Raw genomic sequence first — 16,749 nt, 5'->3', positions numbered from 1 at the left:
TTTGGCTCCACAGTTAACACTCTTGGCACCAGTAGCCAGGAAATTAAAAGATGTACTGCTTTGGGAAAGTCTGTTGTCAGAGACCTCTCCAGTGTACTGAAGATCAATGATGTCAGTCTGGAGACCAAGGTGTGCCTGATACAGGCCATAGACTTTACAATCACTTACTATGCATTAGAGAACTGGACAATGCCTAGGGATGATAGAAGAATTGATGCCTTTGAGCTGTGGTGCTGGAGAAGGCTATTGAATATACCAGGGACTGATAAGAAAATGAACAGGTTCATCCTGGAGAGGGTTAAATCAAGCTGTTTTTGGAGGCAAGGATTCTGAAGCTTAGTCTGATGTACTTTGGATATGTTGTAAAGAGGGGGAGGGACAGGTCCTTGAAGAGGGACATCATGCTTGGTAGGGTGGAGGGACAGCGCAAGAAAGGAAGACCCTTGATGAGATGGATTGATTCAGTGACTGGGGTGATAGAGGTGAGTGTGTCAGAGACAATAAGATTGGCACAGGATAGAGCAGGTTTAGGACTGTTGTACACAGGGTTGCTATGAGTCATAGGTGACTCGATGGCACATAACAACAATAACATGTGTGTAGGTAGATGCATCTGTATGTGTTTGTGTTTATGAGTGTATGTGTGAGAGTGGATATTTGTATGAGAGTATAATTGTTTGTGTTTATATACATGTGCTCATGTGGCATATATATATATTTTTTTTTCCATGTGTGTAAGTGTGTGTGTGTATAGTCGAGGTCTATTGATTTGGAAGCTGTGGCTTCTGTGGTTTAAAATCTGTGACCTCCTCATCTCTGTCAAATCTGTGCTTTAAAATCTTGTCTTCTCTCAGCAGTCTGAAGATCTAAGCATGCTCACTGAAGGAGTTCTAGCATCTGGACTCTGAGAATCCCGATTCCAAGATGACTTGGAAGCAGAATCAGAGGCCGAGAAAGCTCACATTATATTGTTAATTGACACTGGATGAATGACAGAGTTGTCTGATAGACTTCTTAATGAACAACACACTGTTAAAGGATGTCAGTATAGGAATTTTCTGAACAGATAGGCAACCTTCATATACTGCTACATAGAGTGCTTGGGTGGTATAAACAGTTAATGTGCTTGGCTATAACTGAAAAGAGAGTTGGAAGTTTGAGCTACCAAGACATCTGACAATCTATACAAAACAAAACTAACCAGCCATTGACACTTCCTATTGAGCACAGTTCTGCTGTGACACACTTGGGTCTTCATTTGTTGAAATCAACTCTATGCTCACTAGTGTGTGTTGTTGTTTTTAGGTGCCATTGAGTTGCCTGAAACTCATAGTGAGTACAACAGCCCTAAACTCAGCTTTATCCTGTGCCAATCTCACTGTTTCCAACATGCCTACCACCATTATCCCAGTCACTGAATCAATCCATCTAATTGAGTATCTTCCTTTCCTGTCCTGTCCCTCCACACTCGCAAGCATGACGTCCCTCCCCAAGGACTGGTCCCTACTTGCAACATGTCCAAAGTATGTCAGACAAAGCCCCAGAATCCTTTCCTCTAAGGAGCATCACGGTTTCACCCTCTCTAGGATGAATCTGTTTTCCTAGCAGTCCATGGTATATTCAACACTCTTCTCCAGCACCACAGCTCAAAGCCATCAATTCTCCTTCAATGATCCATCATCATTGTCCAGCTCTTTGATGCATAGCTATTGACTAAATAGACCTGGTGTATATATACATTAAAAAAACAACAACAACACAACAACATCAAAAACCCCTCACTATCTTTGAGTTGATTCTGACCCATAATGAGCCTTCCTCAGCATTCCTTGCTGGAAAACACAACACAAGGAGTTTGCTCATCTTGCTTCTGTGAAGCGGCTGGTGGATTAAACCCATCAGACCACAGCCGTCTATTGGTCAGGAGCACAACTCCCTATGTTGTTGTTAGGTGCCATCGTGTTGACCATGACTCACAGCAACTGTATTGACATCAGATGTGACCTCTGCTGTAGCCTATGCCATCTTCATCATCTCTGCCACCCTCGAGCTCATTGTTACAGTCACTGAGTTCACTCATCTTGTTGCGGGTCTTCCCTTCCTTCCCTGATACTGCACATTTCGGAGCATGACTGGGTCTTCCAAGGACTGGGTCCTCCTAACAACATGTCCAGAGTACGAAGCTTCACCATCCTTCTATCCAAGGAGCATCCTGGTTGCACTCTCTCTGACCTACATTTGTTTGTTCTCTCGGCAATGGCAACTTCTATAGGCAGGATGAATTTAAGATAAATTCGGGTGTAAGGTGTGTGGTGGTGTGGACTTGCAAAAGTTACTTTTTCTAAGGGACAACATAGAAAGTCATAGTGGACTAGCAGCCTATATGTAACCTTAAAAATGGGACCATAACTTCACATAAGAAAATAGTGTCCCTGGGAATTATTTTACACTTTTTTTAAAGGCTAATTGTCTGCTGTCAGAGACCTTTCCAAGGTACTGAGGAGCAACGATATCAGTCTGGAGACTAAGGTGCGCTTGATGCAGGCCATGGTCTTTGCCATTACTATACATCAGAGAGCTGGACAATGACTAGGGATGATAGAAGGAGAATTGATGCCTTTGAGCTGCAGTACTGGAGAACAGTATTGAATATACCATGGATTGCTAGGAGGACAAACAAGTTCATCCTGGAGAGGGTGAAGTCAGGCTGCCCGTTGGAGGCAAGGATTCTGAGGTTTAATTCATACTTTGGGCATGTTGCAAGGAGGGACCAGTCCTTGGAGAAGGACATCATACTTGGGAGGGTGGAGTGACAGCACAGGAGAGGAAAACCCTCAATGAGATGGATTGATTCAGTCACTGGGGTAATGGGGATAGGTGTGTTGGAGACAGTAAGATTGGCAGAGGATAGAGCACGGTTTAGGGCTGTTGCTAGGGTTGCTATGAGTTGCAAGTGACTCGACAGCACATAACAACAGCAACAGATTTTAAAACTAAGTAAATGTTTCTACTCAACTTGTGAAGGTTTGAGGAGGAAGTGATAGTATCTGCATAAGAACCTCAACTCCATTTGAAAAGAAAAGAACTGAGATATCACCTCTTTCTACCCAATGTTAAAATTAGGAAAATATTTCACAGTTGACTGTGCTGGTTCTGATCAAGGTACCATGATGGACATGGGCATTAAGCTCTTCATAGCACACTGGCCATCAGGGAAAACGAAGCCTGATAGTTACCCATGCCATGTATGACAGCTCTAAATACAGGTGGCAGAGACTGGTCAGGTGCTCTGCACGCATGAGTTTAGGAATCCAAGGCCAGTTTAGGATTCCATCACATGCTAGGATGAAAAGCTTAGGCATCATGGTTTAGAGGTTTCAGGTTTTTTGTTTGTTTATTTATTTATTTAATTTTTTGTATTAATTTGAATGAAAGTTTACAGAGACTTAGAGTTTCCAATCATTCGTCGTCGTCCTTTTCTCCCTGCCCCCTCCTCCAATTCACACTTCACCTTGAAATGTAAAAGAAAAACTCTTTCATTGTTATTAAATCCCTTCTCCCAAATCTACTCCACTGTGTCTATGGAAGGCGGTATGGCGCTTTCTCAAAAAGTTGCTAATAGAAATGCCATTTGAGCCAGCAATTCCACTACTGGGAATTTACCCTAAAGACACCATAACTGTCACCCAAGCAGATATATGCACAACCATGTTTATTGTGGCTTTGTTCACAACAGCAAAGAGCTGGAAGCAACCCAAGTGCCCATCAACAAATGAATGGATAGAGCAGCTCTGGTATATTCACACAATGGAATACTATGCAGCACTGAAAAATAAGGAACTCATGAAACATGCTGACGGAAATATCTCAGTCACAAAAAGTTTGGGTTTTTTTTAAGGTATAAAGAGAAATGTGTTAGGATGTTACATTCTCATAGATGGGACAGGCCTACTTCCTTGAAAATATGGAGCAGGCCTTCGACATGGTGTATAAAGGTCTGGTTCTTATATCAGGAAACTCTTTTGGGGGACTATGAAGGGAACTGATTTAATGGTAGGAATAATAGGAACTGGGGGAGACAGTTGTCATGGTTCAGAGGAAAGGAACTAGAGCCTGTAAATGAGACAGTGATGGAAGGAGATTCAGTAATAGGAGGTAATGGAGTCACGAGCTGGCAATTGATTGACTCAGGAGGACCGTGTTTAACTTGTTTGCTACTTGTGTTGTTTGTAACAGTGGGAATTGAAGTGGCCAATTATTACCTCACCCCACTTGTTTCAGCAGCTGGTCTCTACAAAGGGAACTGTTAATATGGAGCTTTGATTAGCTTTGTTCACTTTCATAATGTTATGGCGAGAGTCCCCAGTTTACTGAGTGGAGTCATTGTTTCAATTTGCATAAGTGGCTTTTGGATATGCAAAGATCCAATTACATTAAAAGCAAGATATCAACTGCTATAGGACATCAATTATCCAGATATGGCCACGATGCTTCAGAGAACAAATGTTCAGCTCTAGACACTGCCAGCATTTCCATTGAGTTAATGCTGACTGCCAAAGAGCTGGGTCAGGTGAAAACGAAGACATAAAAAAGAAATACAGTCTTAACCAACTGGTACCTCTGCAGACTGAAAGGGACAGGGAAGGATTTGAAAAACAAAATTATTTCAAATGAGGCCATCGTTTTTCCTTGGAAAACAGTAATGATAGCCTAAAACAATTTTCATTATTTCTAAGTGTTATTGATTAGGTCTCATAGAGACCCTATAGACAATCGAATAAAACAGACTAGTTCTCTATCATTGTCACAGCCATTGCTGTACCTGAGCCCATTATTGCAACTACTGTATCAAAGCATTCATTGAGGGTCCCCCCTTTTTTGTTTTTTTCCTGACTCTCCACTTTGCCAGAGATCTCTGAAGGCATACTAGTGAGGAGTTGTGCTGCCAGCCCAAAGGCCCACAGTTCAAATCCACCAACTGCCCTGCAGGAGAAAGATGGGCAATATCCTGTGTGATTTGATTTATTGCTTCTGAAAACTCCACCGGAGGGTCAACTATGAGTAAGTTCTGACTCACCAGCACACAACAGCACATTCAATGAGAGGTGATTGTGTTGATTGGATATGGCATCACTAGGGGGTTCTGGTGGCCTAGTGGTAAAAAGCTGTGTTGCAATCACAAAAACACGTGGTTCAAATCCACCAGCTGCTTCGCAGGAGAAGGATGGGCAATCTACTCCAGTGTAATTAAATTGCCCCTGAAAACCTGCTGAAGGCTAAACAATGAGTAGTTGTTTTATAGAGAGAGCTCTGTTGGCCTAGTGAACAGAAAGTTATGCTATTAAGCCAAAGGTGGGTGATTTTAGTCTGCAGCCCTCAGGCCACTTTTGTTCTTGCTCAATAATTCTTCTAAGTGGCTTACCACTGGTCTGTCATTTGCTGTACAGAGAGGTAACTTGTGGTCGCTGTGATGCTGAACACTGTGACACTGATGTGTCAAATGCAATAATGGTTAACCATGGTGGACAGTGTTTGGTGGAGCTCCCAGATTAAAATAAACTTGGAAGCAGGAGTGGCATCCATTTCCGAAGTAGCTTGCTTCCAGAAACTCTATGAATGTGGAGAAGTGATGAAAGTTATACAAGTGTTCAGGTCTTTCTTTCGTAGGGTCGCTATGACTCATCTATGAATCGTTGGCACTTAACAACAACTAGTTTATTTACAAACTTACAATACATTGTTTTCAAGAACAAATTCTTTCAATTTCCCTCACCCCCCCCCCACCAAACTGTACAACCCTATGATTAATCTCCTCTTCCCTGCATATCTTCATCCCTCTGCTTCCAAACTTTCCCACCCATCTTAAATCCTTATACTCATTGTACAATAATGGTCTTATATAATATTTATCCTTATGTGACTGAGTTAGTTCACTCAGCATAATGGTCTCCAGTCCTTCCCAAGTTAGGTAATAATTTACAAAATCATTGCTCCTGCATGCTGCATAGTATTCCATTGTGTGAATGTACCATAATTTCTCAATCCATTCATTTGTGGTTGGACATTTGGATGTTTCTACATTCTCGAAATGGTAAATGATGCTGTTATGAACATTGATGTACAAATTTCAGTTTGTGTCTCAGTTCTATGACATGGTTTTGACTCAATGGTACAAAATAACAAAACAACAACAACAACACATTTATCAAATGCGTTTCGTTTCTCCAGAATCTGGTATCACCATAAAACTTGTCCAAAATATTAGTTGTTGTTTTTGTTAGGTGCCATCAAGTCAAGTACAACTCATAATGATCCTATGAACAAAAGATTTGAAACATATTCTACCTTGTGCCATCCTCACACTTCCTGACACACAAAAGCCCATTGTGCCAGTCACTGTGTCAATCCACCTGGTTGAGGGTCTTCTTCTCTTTCCCCAACCCTCCATCCTTCCCAGCATCATGTTCCTCTCCAAGGAATAGCCCCTCCTGCCAACATGCCCAAAGTATGTTAGGCGAAGCCTCATAACCCTTGCCTCCAAGAGCACTCAGTTTGCATCCTCTCCAAGACATATCTGTTTGTTCTCTTGGCTGTCCATGGGATGTTTAGTGCTCTTCTTCAACACCACAGGTCAAAGGCATAAATTCTTTTCCTGTCGTCCTTATTCACTGTCCAGCTCTCAGTTGCATAGCAAGTGATCAGAAAGACTATGACCTGAATCAGACACACCCGAGTCCTCAAACTGACATCATTACTTCTCAATTGTTTGGAGAGCTTCCTAAGGGCAGATTTTCCCGTTGCAATGCATCTCCTATTTCCTGACTGCTCGTACCAACGATGTTAGTTGTGGATTCAAACAAGATGAAGCTGTTGATATTTTCAATCTCCTCTTCATCCAACACGATGTTGCCTATCAGTCTAGTGGTAAGAATGTTTGTCTTCTTAACATTGAGATGCAATCCTTAATGAAGGCTGCATTCCTTGACTCTCTACAACAAGTGCTTCAAGTCCTCTTCACTTTCAGCAAGAAAGGTTGTGTCATCTGCATAATAGAGGTTATTGATGAGTCTCAATCTTGGAGCCACACTCCTTTTTATCAAGTCCAGCTTCTTGTATAATTTGCTCAGAATACAGATTGAATAGGTATGGAGTGAGAATACAGCCCTGATGCATTCCCTTACCAATTTTAAACTATACAGTCCAGAGTACATGAGTGGAAGGGCTTTGCTTCTAATTGCATTTTGGTTGCACTTTCTCCAAGACAGATCTGTTCTTCTTCCGGAAGTCCATGGTATATCCAATATTCTTCATCAGCACTAATGTTCAAAGCTGCAAATTCTTCTTCAGTGTTCTTTATGAATTGTCTAGCTTTCACATACATACTAAGATACTGAAAATACTATAATGAGAGTCAGATGCACAGAGTTTCTTTTGAACACTTTTATGAAGGTCTTTTGCAGCAGGTTTCCTCAATACTATCTGTGCCTTTTAATTTCTTAATGTCATTCCCATGAGCGTTGATTGTGAATGCAAGTTACATGAAATTTTTGACAATGCTTGTCCTTTATTCATTTATAACATTCTTAAGAACACTTACCTGCATGAGATTCAGGCCATGGTCTTTTCTAGCACTTTCTACAGATCTGAGAGCTAGACAAAGAGTAAGGATGACAGAGTAGAAATGATGCCTTTCAATAGTGATGTCATAGAAGAATACTGAATATTCCATAAACTGTCAAAAGAACAAACAGATATATCTTACACAAAGTGCATCCAGAGCTCTCCTTAGAGACAAGGATGGTGAAGCTTCATCTCACATGCTCTGGACATGTTGTTGTTGTTGTTGATTGCTTTTGAGTTGAGCATGACTCATAGTGACCCTATGAACAAAAGGCCTGAAGACCCTCTACAACTATCAACACTTATCAAAGTTCATAGAGTTTCTAGAGGCAAGTTGTTTAGGAAGTGGATGCCACTCTTGCTTCTAAACCTGTCATAGTATGTTATTGTTGTTATGTGCCATTGAGTCCCCTGTGATGTATGGTGACCCTATCTACAGCAGCTCTGAACCCTTCCCTGCTGGAGCCAGTCTCACTAATTCCAACACACCAACCCCCATTGCCCCATTTACTGTATCAATCCATCTCATCCGGGGTCTTCATCTTCTGCACTGTCCATCTACCCTTCTAAGCATGATGTCCTTCTGGACACGTTGATACACAGCATGCTTGGAAAGAGAAGAAGATTCTTAAAGAGATGGATTGACACAGTGACTGCAGCAGTGGGCTCAAGTGTGTCAGAGCTGATAAGAATGGTATAGGACCAGACAGGATTCGGATCTGTTGTTAACAGGTTTACTATGAGTCATACTCAACTTACTGTACCTGTCAAAAACAACAGCAACAATAGCAACAAAAACAGCCTCCATGTTCAAGCATTCAAGTGTTTTCATTGGACATCTTTTTCCCCTAAAATGAATTGCCAGTTCCTTTTCATTTTATCTTCGTCTGGAAGCTTTCTTAAAACCTGTCCATCAGAGGTCACCCTGCCAGTATTTGAAATACCAGCGAGGCAGCTTCCAGCATCAAAACAACATGCAACTCTCTATAATCCACGGATGAACGATGGTCAAAAGAACAGAGGAATTTGTATGGTAAAAATGAGAAATCACAATCTCTTCACTGGGCAGGACCCTGATGTGCTGAGCTTAGAACTTGACTGCAGTGTCCAAGATCCTCAACAGTGTCTCATATTTGAGAAGGAGCAGTGATGGCTTTGTGGTAGAATTATTTTTTAATTGTGATTTTAATGAAAGTTTACCATTATTTCATTCATACATATTGTCCTCCCTCCCTCCGTCTCCCTTAATACACTTTCTAACGCCTGTCCAGTTCCTGATTGTCAATTGTCTTACATGTAATGTCTTCTTACCCATTATTTTCCTTCCCGTCACCTATCCCAGGACAATGTTCGTTATCTACCCCTTCTTTCCTCACTCCTCCTCCCACCACTTTGTAGACATCCTATTGTCAGTCAAGTCATGTTATGCTATCACAGTACCGGGAATCTACTCCAAAGAAATCAGAGCTGTGACTCAAACAGATGTACTCACTTCCCATTTATTGTGGCATTACTCACAAAAGAAAAGAGAGGCACACAGTCCCAGTTCCCATCAACAAATGAATGGAGAGAGAGACTGGTACAGTCACACAATGAAATATTATGCAGCACTGAAAAACAATGAACTCATAAAATGCTACCGAACATGAATAAATTTGGAAGACATTGTTTTTGTTGTTAGGTGCTGTCAAGTTGAGAACAGCCCATAATGACCCTATGAACAACAACAGATCTGAACCCTATACTGTTTCATCCTTACACTTCCTGACACATTAGAGCCCGTTGCAGCATACATTGTGTCAATCCACCTGGTGAGGATCTTCCTCTTCTTTGCAACCCTCCAGCCTTGTGAGCACCATGTTCCTCTCAAAGGAATAGCCCTTCCTATCAACATGTTTGAAGTATGTGAGGTGAAGCTTTGCTATCTTTGCCTCCAAAGAGCAACTTAAAAGTCCTATTAACAGTAGAGGAACATGGGAAGGCATTATGATTAGTGAAATATTTGAGGCCCAATAGGACAAAACCGTGGTTGAATTCTTCTCTCCCAGGCAGGAGGCCTGCATTTTGCTTCTGCACTTTGCAGCTCACAAGGTGCCATTGACTGTCTGCCAGACAGGTTTGCATGTTGCTGTGATGCTGAGTGGGTCTCTGTGAGGCTGCCACACTAAGTGGACGAGGAAGAAATGCCTATCAATGTTGTTGTTGTTATGTGCCATCGAGTCGCTTGCGACTCATAGCGACCCTGTGTACAAGAGCCCTAAGTGCTGTTCTATCCTGTGCCAAACTCGCCATCTCAAACGCACTTATTCCCACCGCTCCAGTCACAGAATTGATCTATCTCATCAAAGGTCTTCCTCTCCTTCGCCGCCCCTCCACTCTGCCAAACATGATGTCCCTCTTCAAGGACCAGTCTCTCCTGGCAACATGCCCAAAATATGTCACATGAAGCTTCGGAATCTTTGGCTCTAAAGAGCCTTCTGACTTCACCCTCTCCAGGACAAACCTGTTTGTTCTCCTAGCAGTTCAAGGTATATTCAACACTCTTCTCCAGCACCACACCTCAAAGGAATCAATACTCTTTCTATCAACCCTATTCACTGTCCAATTCTCTAATGCATAGCATGTAATTGCGAAGACTATAGCCCGGATCAGGCGTACCTTAGTCTCCAGTCTGACATCGTTGCTCTTCAGTACTCTTGAGAGGTCTCTCACAGCCAACTTTCCCAATTCAATTCATCTCCTGATTTCCTGGCTGCTGTTACCAAGAGTGTTGACTGTGGAGCCAAGTAAATTAAAACTGTTAACTATCTCAATCTCTTCACCATCCATACTGATGCTGCCAATTAGCCCAGTGGTGAAAATCTTTATCTTCTTGACATTGAGCCTCAATCCATACAGGAGGCTGCAGTCCTTGACCCTCTGCAGCAAGCGCTTCAGGTCCTCCTCAGTTTTAGTAAGCAGGGTTGTGTCATCTGCATAATGCAGGTTGTTGATGATTCTTCAACCAATCCTGATGCTACACTCCTCTTCGTATATAGCCCAGTGTCTCAGATGATCTGTTCTGCATACAGATTGAAAAGGTATGGAGACAGAATGCATCCCTGACGGACCTCCTTTTTGATTTTGAACCATGTAGAGTCTCCTTACTCTGTTCTGACAATTGCCTCTGGGTCCAAGTATAAGTTTCTGGGATTCCCATTCTTCTCAGAGTCAACCACAGCTTGTCGTGATCCACACAGTCAAAAGCTTTTGCATAGTCAATGAAGCACATATAGACATTCTTCTGGTATTCTTTGCTTTCTGCCAAGATCCATCTAACATTAGCTATAGTATCCCTAGTGCCACGACCTCTTCTAAATCCAGCCTGCACATCTGGCAGTTCTCTGTTGACATATTGTTCCAAACGTTTTTGGATCATTTTCAGCACTTTAAAAAAACCAACCAAAAACGTTCTTAAAAATCACAACATTGTGATCTGCAGTCAGATATGGGGCTGGTGCTTAAATGCACAGAATTTAATTCTGTTGTGTATATGGTCACCATGAATAGAGGGTTGATTAAACAGTAGGTATAACCACATGAGCAATAATAAGATGTAATAGACCAGGAAAAAGGACGCTGCCCGTTAGCAAATGGGTGGAGATTCTTCTATATTAAATGTGACTTGAAGAGAGTCTATGTATTTTTCAACACCTGTCGCCACATACGGTGATACAATCTGTATTCTGAGCAAATTATCTGAGAAGCTAGGCTCTATGAAGAGGAGTGTGGCATCAGGATTGGAGGTGGGGGTTCATCAATAACCTGAGTTATGCAGATGACACAACCTCACTTGCTGAAAGTGGGGGCGACTTGAGGCATTTGTTGCAGACCAAGGAATGCAGCCTTCAGTATATATTGCATGCCAAATGTCAAGAAAATAAAGTTTCTTAACACTGGATCGATAGTCAACATCATGATGAATGGAGAGGAGATGGAAACTGTCAATAGCTTTATCTTGCTTGGATCCACAATGAACACCCTTGGTACCAAGCAATCAGGAAATAAGGAGACACATTCCACAGAGAAAATCTGCAGAGACCTTTCCAAATTACTGAGGAGTAATGATGCCAGTTTTAGGACTAAGGTGCATCTGATTAAGGTGTAGTCTTTCTGTTCACTTCCTATGCATCTGAGAACTGGACAATGAAGAAGGATGACAGAAGAATTAATGTCTTTGAGCTGTGGTTTTGGAGAAGAGCACTGAACATCTACGGACAGCCAGGAGAACAACTAGATATGTCTTGGAGAGGGTGCAGCCAGAGTGTTCTATGGAGGCAAGAATGATGAGGCTTCATCTCCTATACTTCAGACATGTTGCTTAGGAGGGTCTATTCCTTGGAAATTACATTGATTGGAAATGATGGGAATGGTGGAGGGCCAGCAGGAGAAAAAAAAAGGAAGACCCTCAACCAGGTGGATTGACCTAGTGACTGCTGCAATGGACTCTTGTGTATCAGGAAGTGTGAGAGGGCGCAGAATAGAACAGGTTCAGATCTTTTTTCCATGCGGTCGCTATAAGTTGTACTCAACTCGATGGCACCTAACAACAACAACAACAACAACAACATCATCATCACAGTATGGGAGCTCTGGTGGCTGATTGTTAAGGAGTTGCTCTAGCAATCCAAAGGTATGAGGTTCAAATTCACCAACTGATCTTCGAGAGAAAGATGGGCAAACTTCTCATATGCAATTATCAGCTCTCTGAAAACATGGTGGGGGGTGTCAGCTCTGGGTCAGTTCCGGCTCAATCGTACACAACAACAGTCATAGCACCTGTCTCAGTACCGGGGACCCTGACCCAGTTCTTTATCTAAGAGACTACTTGTGGATTCTGTTCACAGCTGCCTCGTTGGCTAAATGTTAGAATTTTGCTAGCCATAGATACATTATTCTGGCACAGTAGATTGATGGAGCAAGAGAAACAGGACAGAAAGTCCGGAGAAAAGGGTCAGGTCAAGGCTGGTACAAGAGACAGAGATGTCAGGCACAAAAATAGAGCAGCTTGGGGAGTGAATGATGGGAGTCCGTCTCCTCGGCTTTCACCTTCTCGTCACGAACCCCATGACTTTCTGAAATCATTCGCAGATGGGTCATCAAAGAGCTGCTTGGTCACTGCTTTGATGGCCTGCCTTCACATTTGTCCTCTGTGTACTATCTCACGATTAGACACTGCTGCTATGAGCTACTTCCTGAATCCCCCACCCTACCCCTCACCCCCCGCCCCAGGGGGTCATGCGAATGGGCTCTTTTAGCTTTAAAAATAACCTGGTTGTTTCTTCCCTCAATTCTGTACTGGCTTCTCCTCCTGCTAGTTCTGATTGCTGTTTTGTAGTTGTTAGGTGCTGTCACCTTGAGTATGACTCCTAGTGACCCTATGAACCCTGCCCTGCCCTGTGGCACTCTCACAATCTCGGAGGTACTTAAATTCATTACCACAGTCAGTATGTAAGTCCACCTGGTTGAGGATCTTCCTCTTTTTCTGCTGATCTTCCCCTTTTTCAAGCATGATGTCCCTCTCTAAGGGATAGCTTCTCCTAGCAACCTGCCCAAAGTACAGGACATGAAGCTTTATTATCTTTGCCTCCAAGGAGCACTCTGCCTGCATTTTGCCCAAGACAAACCTCTTCTTTGGCAGTCCAGGGAATGTTCAGTGCTCTTCTCCAACACCACTGCTCAAAAGCATCAATTCTTCTGTTACCCTTATTCATTGTGCATCTCTCAGATGCAAGTGATTGAAAAACAATGACGGCACTCAGGCACACTTTAGTCTTCAAACTGATATTGTTGGTCGTCAGTAATTTGGGAGGTTCCTGATAGACTTTCCCAATGCAATATGACTGCTGATCTCCTGACTGCTGGTACCAAGGGTGTTGGTTGTGGATCCAAGTAAGAGTAAATAATTGGCAATGTTAATGTTTCTCCATCTATCATGACGTTGGTTATTGATCCAGTGGTGAGGATTTTTGTCTTGATATTGAGATACAATTAATATTATTGAAGGTTCTAGTCCTTCATTTTCTGCAACAAGCATTTCAAGTACTCCTCACGTTCATTAAGGAAGATGTGTCGTTTGCATAATGCAGATTGTTGATGAGCCTTCCTCTGAGTGTTGCCTTATTGAGGTATAACACCTATATATAAATTCATTGTGTTGGGGAATGATTTGTGTATTGCTAATTACTTTGCAACTAGGGAGCTCTGGTGACTTAGAGGTAAGAAACTGGATTGCAATACCAAAGGTATGTGGTTCAAATCCACCAGCTGCTCCATAGGAGAAAATGGAATCTCATGCTATGTGATTTACTGCCACTGAAAACCCACTTGAAAGTATGTTGTTATGTACTGTCAAGTCATCTGCAACTCATGGTGACCCTATGTACAATAGCCCTAAACACTGCTTTACCCTGTACAAATCTCATTGTCTCTGACACATCTACCCCCATTACCCCAGTCAATGAATGAATCCATCTCATCGAGGGTCTTCCTCCCTTGTGTTGTCCCTCCACCTTCTTAAGCATGACATCCCTTTCCAAGGACTGGTCCCTCTTTTCAACATGTCCAAAATATGTCAGATGAAGCTTCAGAATCCTTGCCTTCAAGGAGCAGCCTGATCTCACCCTCCCTAGGATGAACCTGTTTGTTCTCCTAGCAGTCCATGGTATATTCAATATTTTTCTCCAGCACCATAGCTCAAATGTATCAATTCTTTTTCTATCATCCATAGTCATTATTCAACTTTCTGATGCATAGCAAGTAATTGCAAAGACTATTACTTGGATTAGGTATACCTTAGTCTCTAGAATGACATCATTGCTCTTCAGTACTTTGTAGAGTTTTCTGACAGCAGACTTTCCCAATATAATTCCTCTTTTAATTTCCTGGCTGCTTGTACCAAGAGTCTTGATTAAGAGTATACCATAACAATTACTTTGTATCTTAGGTAGGGATATGCCCGCTTGTTTATTGCTTGTTCTTAGTACAGTACTTGATTGTCAGCTTGCTGTACTGGGGTTACTTGTGGGTTGCTGTGATGCTGGAAGCTATGTGACCAGTGTTTCAAATGCCAGAAGAGTTACAATTGGTGGACAGGTTTCAACAGAGCTCCCAGTCTCAGAAAGACTAGGAAACAGGTTTGACCATTCATTTATGAAATAATTCTTCTGAAAACCATATAAACAATGTTGTTGTTGTTGCTGTTATGTGCCTGTGAGTCACTTGCAACTCATAGAGACCTTATGTACAACATCTTTGAAGGCTGCTGTATCCTGAGACAGTCTCACTGACTCCACTACATCTACCCTCATTACTCCAGTTACTGTTTCAATCCATCTTATCCAGTGTCTTCCTCTCCTATGGTGTCCCTCTATCCTTCCAAACATAATATTCTTTTCCAAGGACCAATCCTTCCTGGCCACCCAAAAATATGTGAGATGGAACTTCAGAATACTTGCCTCCAAGGAGAAACCTGGTCTCACCCTCTCCAAGATAGACCTGTTTGTTTACTTGAAAGTCAATGGTATGTTCAGTATTTTTCTCCAGCACAAGTCAAAGGCACTGATACTTCTTCTGTCATCCTTAGTCATTGTCCAGCTCTCTGATGCATAGCAAGTAATTGCAAAGACCATGGCTTAGATCAGGCACACTTTAACCTCTAGATTGACATTGTTGTTGCTCAGTACTGTGGAGAGGTCGCTGACTGCAGATTTTTCTAGTGCAATTTGTTTTTTATTTCCTGATTGATGGTGCCAAGAGTGTTTATTGTGGAATGAAGCAAGCCAAGATTATTAACAACCTTAATCTTTTCTCCATCTATCATGGTGTTTAATTGGCCCAGTGGTTAGAATCTTTGTTTTCTTGATGTTGAACTTCAATACATATTGAAGACTACAGTCCTTGACTTTCTGAAGTAAGCACTCCAGGTCCTCCACAGTTTCAGCAATGTTGTGCACTGTTGAGTCAGAACTGACCTTCTGGTGGGTTTTCAGAGACAGTTAATCACATGAGGGGAGATTGTCCATCTTTCTCTCACAGAAAAGCTGGTGCTCTTGAACCTTGTACCTTTGGGATTGCAGTGTAGTCAGCAATGTTGTTGTTGATGTGCCTTTGAGTCACTTGCGGTTCATAGCGACCCTGTGAACAACAGCTCTAAACCCTGCTCCTACCTGAGCCAACCTGACCGTCCCCAACACACTATTACTCCAGTCACTGAGTTAATTCATCTCATCAAAGGTCTTTCCCTCCTGGGCTGTCCCTCCACCCTTCCAAGCATAATGTTTCTCTCCAAGGGCTGGTCCCTCCTTACAAGTCTAAAGTATGTCAGATGGAACTTCAGAATCCTTGCCTCCAAGAAGGAGCCTGATTTTACCTTCTCCAGGAAGAACATGTTTATTCTTTTAACAGTCCACAGTATACTCAATCCTCTTTTCCAGTCCCTCAGCTCAAAGGCGTCAATTCCCCTTCTATCATCCCTAGTCATTGTCAATCAGTTAGCAACAGAGGAATATGATATTAGAGGTCAAGCCCAGATTGGTAATCACTCAAAATAAGAAAAACAGCTGCAATCACCTTTGAATAACTGGAATGTGGAATGTACCAAGTTTGAATATAGGAAAACTGGGAGGGATCAGAAATGAAATGGAATGTATGCAGACTAATATGGTAGGCATCAGTAAAAGGAAATGGACTGCAATGGGCCAATAGGAGTCAGATGGTCATATGATCCATGTGCTGAGAATGAAAAACTGAGGAAAATAGATGTCATAGTCTTAGTGAAAAACGGAATTTCAAGATCTATCCTGAAGTACAATGTTGTGAGTGATTAGATACTGCCCATTCACGCACTAGGAAAACCTGTTAATATGATTATTATTCAAATATATACACCAACAACTAAAGCCAAAGAGGAGGAAATTGTATATTTCACTATCTTTTCTCATCTGACATTGACCAAGCATGTACTCAAGGTGCATCAATAATTATTGGAGACTGAAATGTAAAAGTTGGAAGCAATGGGGAAAGAATGGTAGTGGGGAAGTATGGACTTAGTGACAGAAATGTGACTGGACATAAAATGATTGAATTTTC

This window comes from Elephantulus edwardii, unplaced genomic scaffold, assembly GCF_000299155.1.
Source record: "Elephantulus edwardii isolate Elephantulus edwardi_28Jun2011 unplaced genomic scaffold, EleEdw1.0 scaffold00035, whole genome shotgun sequence".
Taxonomy (NCBI): Eukaryota; Metazoa; Chordata; class Mammalia; order Macroscelidea; family Macroscelididae; genus Elephantulus; species Elephantulus edwardii.
The sequence above is the reverse complement of the archived record's forward strand: the minus strand, read 5'-3'. Positions refer to the sequence as shown.